Below are 3,760 nucleotides of genomic sequence, written 5' to 3'. Positions count from 1 at the left end.
AGTAGATCTCTTGGCTAGAACAATTACTACCAATATTACCACAGATAGCACAACTGCTCTTACTACCACAAACATCACAGAACTCAAATACCAAGCAAACATAAGGCTACACACACATACAACTTGAAAACATAAAACGGACATTGCCCTGAAAAGTAAAGTGATAATAGAATCCAACAAATCAAATCAGCCAACCAAAACCCAAACCCAAGAAGATAGAAAATATAATAACAGTACAGTAGGGAGGCTATTTTCATGATTAGTGTAATGCAATCCTCTTGGTTTTGGGGGTTATTATATTTTTCCAGGAATTTGTAAAATATGTTTGTGACTGCCATTGTTATTTTGTTTGTTAATTCCTCTGTTTTAGCATTAATGGGTTTAGTGTTCTTCTTTTGTTTTGTGGTTTCTTCAGTTTGGGTGTGGGTTTTTACTGCCTGTGCAAATGTTTGTGTGGTAGATTGTTTGTTTGTGTTGGTATTCTGTTGAGGTTTTAGTATTGGTAGCAATGGTATTTTTCTTTGGGTGCTGTTTACTCCATGATTTTGTGCTTGTGACATCCAAGTAACTGATTTGTTTGTTTATTTGTTTTGAATTTCGCGCAAAGCTACACGAGGGCTATCTGCGTTAGTCGTCCCTAATTTAGTAGTGTAAGCTAGTCACCAACTCTTGGGCTACTCTTTTACCAACGAATAGTGTGATTGACCGTCCACTTTATAACGCCCCCACGGCTGAAAGGGCGAGCAAGTTTGGTGGGACGGGGATTCGAACCTGCGACCCACAGATTGCGAGTCGAGTTCCCTAACCACCTGGCCTCCAAGTAACTGAAACACTGAACACCGAATTTATTCGCCTGTGTTTACTGCGGCAAAACTACTAAGACCATCTGGCCGTCACTAATTTTGAGGGAAGACAACTGGTTGGTACCACTAGCCGCCAACTTTTTTTATTTGCATTTAAGGTCTATTTAAGGACCAGGATTTGAGCAACATTGTGTGTGTGTAAAGGAGGCTATAGATTAGGAAATACTACCAATCGTCTAGCACTAACGTACATCATGCGATTAAAACGTTTTATTGGCTGTAGTAGGCTATGAAATGCACAGACTGGACATGAGTCAACCAATCAACAGCTCTAAACGCTAACTCTTTGGCTACTTTTGTCCGGCCGAATAATAAGATTTGACTAATTCTTTTAGCGTCCACACGCTCACCGTCGAGCGCTACTTGTCACAAATAAAATGTATTTCAGCATATTGAATTAACAGGCTGTGCTTTTTAATAGTATAATCCACTTACATTCACGAAATCCAAAACAAATAATTTCATCTCTTAACTATCCTAAACTCGCGTGATGACAGAAATTTTACTCGAGAAAAAAATATATTGAAGATTCATTAATTATGATCAAATCTTAAACTGAAAATTAGCAGTTAAGAAAGTTTCTTTTTTTTTACATAAACAGAATGATTTGTTTTAACTTTTAATCGATTTACACTAGTTATTTCCTGCGTTTAAAAAAAAACAAAACATTTTACTGGTTGTAACCGATTTAAAGTCAATTTTGTCTTAAAGATTATACGTTCTCTTTGTCCAGTACATTTTGTATCTTTTAATTTCTTCAAACATCTAGATGGCGCTGTGAAGGTTTTATTACTTGATCATGCTGGTACCTCGCTTGCTAAAAGTAAAAGCTGATCGAGACTTACATTTTACAAGTTACAAAACGGGCGAACTATTTGTTTAACATAAACGCAGAGTTAAGCGCCGGTGCAGGTGGACATTATATAACAGTAACATTCATGATGTTAGAAAAACACGTTGGTTCAAGAAGTCTTGATAGAAATTAATAATAATAATTAAAAAAAAAACGTATAACCCGAGCGCTTTCGAAAGGTGGACCTTTCTTCTTGACCTGAAGAAGAAAGATACAACAACAACAAATATTAGTAGCGTGTAATATTTACTGAGGAACCTACCGAATGGAATAATTAATTCAAAAAATACAAAAATAACTCGCACAGTAGCCTGAGCAGGTAAATTGTGATTTAATTTTTATATTTACAACGCTTCTGAATCTAACTTTTACCCGATACTATCGGTTGAAATGTTGTAACTGCTAAACAACAACAAAGTGCCTACTGTAAAAGTTGTTGTTATTGTATTTTGGAACTAATTATTAGTACCGATTATGTCAGGGATAACACTACCCATTTTTATTTTTGCCGTTAACTATCTCACGGTTCTTAAAATGTTTTCCTATCAAATTTCTCACGTTTTTTTTTTAAAGTTAGTCTTTTAAATTTGCAGGAAATCCTGAAAAAATCACTAACAAAATAACCCCATTGAAAACAATGTCTCAATGAACATGTTATCTATTGACCATAAAACTATTGCATGACCATTAACGGTAACACTAGTTTATTTATTAGTTTAACACTTTATAATACCTTAATCGGTTACAATTATATTTTTATATTATTTTAATATATCCAGGTGGCGACTTGTAATCAGGATTTTACTTACCCAAAAGTGAGACATGATATTAATATTGAAAGTCTTGGCTATATTTTCGTCGGTACAGTCAAGGAAACGTCTTCCAGTAACTATACCAGCATTGTTAACGAGAATAGTCACTTTTCCAGCCTCTTCTTTCACTCTCGCCGCAGTCGCGTATACAGCTCTTCTGTCAGATATATCGCAGGAATAAGTAAAAACTTCGCCACCAATTTTCCGGACCTCTCGGGCAGTTTGTTCATTTCCAGTAGGATCTATATCCCAAAGAACAAGCCGTGCACCTCGAACGGCAAATCGAAGGGCTAGCAATCGGCCAATTCCGTTGCCCGCGCCTGTGATCAAGACAGTCTCCCCCCTAATATCCTTACACATGAGCTTCTTCGGGATTAAAGCAAGAATTATTGCTTCTACCACATAGTAAAGGATTATTAAGAGGACTGAAATAATCCTAGACACGTAGTTGATAACATTGTTTACATTCATACTTTCCATTGTTCGATTTTCACTCTGTCAACTTCTGTTATTGATAATTAGTAATATTAAAATTATTATTATCAAACTTAAACAAAATACTCCAACAGTCAACAAAAAAGCAAACAGTTCACTTAGTCAATAAATTCAAATTTCGGTATGTCATCATAATTGCCCTGTTAGTTCATAAAAGTTTCATTTAATCACAGCTTTCTTGTTCCTGATTGCTGTACAACCAATATCTTATATGAAGTACGGAACTTACGAATGCCTGCTTACGTACTTTCACTGGACCGGTTTGGTAACTCGCCAGCCGTTTGTGCCACACAGTCGAACTTTCATTAAAAAAATGGAAACAGTCTTTAGCTCCACGACAAGTAACTTAAACTGGCTAAGTTCACGAGTTACAACGAGGAGCACTGACCTGATCAGCAACAAATTTAGTATACTCGAGCTTGGTTTGTTTGTTTTACTAGTCCTACCAATCCGGTAGCGTTTTGGCGACCTTAAAGTTTTAGCGCCATCTACCATAATGTAACGTTATTGTGTAAAGTACTACAATTTTGTCGAGACAGTATTTTGTAAATGTGATTTTATTTACATAAAACTGTCAAATGGTTTTGTACAGCTCGTTCTTTATTCATCATATTATGTTTGACAAAACGGATGAAATTAATATTCGAGAAATTGTATTTTATAATGCTCAAATCTGAAATAAACTTTTTATAAAATAGCACCTATCTATATAGTTTAGTTTAAACTTTAAAAAATAA

At 35.3% G+C, this 3,760-nt stretch overlaps 1 pseudogene; it reads right to left on the bottom strand.

Annotated features, from left to right (window-relative positions):
• Nucleotides 1-2,477: 2,477 nt before the first annotated feature.
• Nucleotides 2,478-3,451, bottom strand: LOC106472523 (annotated as a pseudogene).
• Nucleotides 3,452-3,760: the final 309 nt, after the last annotated feature.

This window comes from Limulus polyphemus, unplaced genomic scaffold (genome assembly GCF_000517525.1).
Source record: "Limulus polyphemus unplaced genomic scaffold, Limulus_polyphemus-2.1.2 Scaffold5402, whole genome shotgun sequence".
Classification (NCBI taxonomy): Eukaryota; Metazoa; Arthropoda; class Merostomata; order Xiphosura; family Limulidae; genus Limulus; species Limulus polyphemus.
Note: the sequence above shows the minus strand (reverse complement) of the source record. Positions and strands in the feature narration are given on the sequence as shown.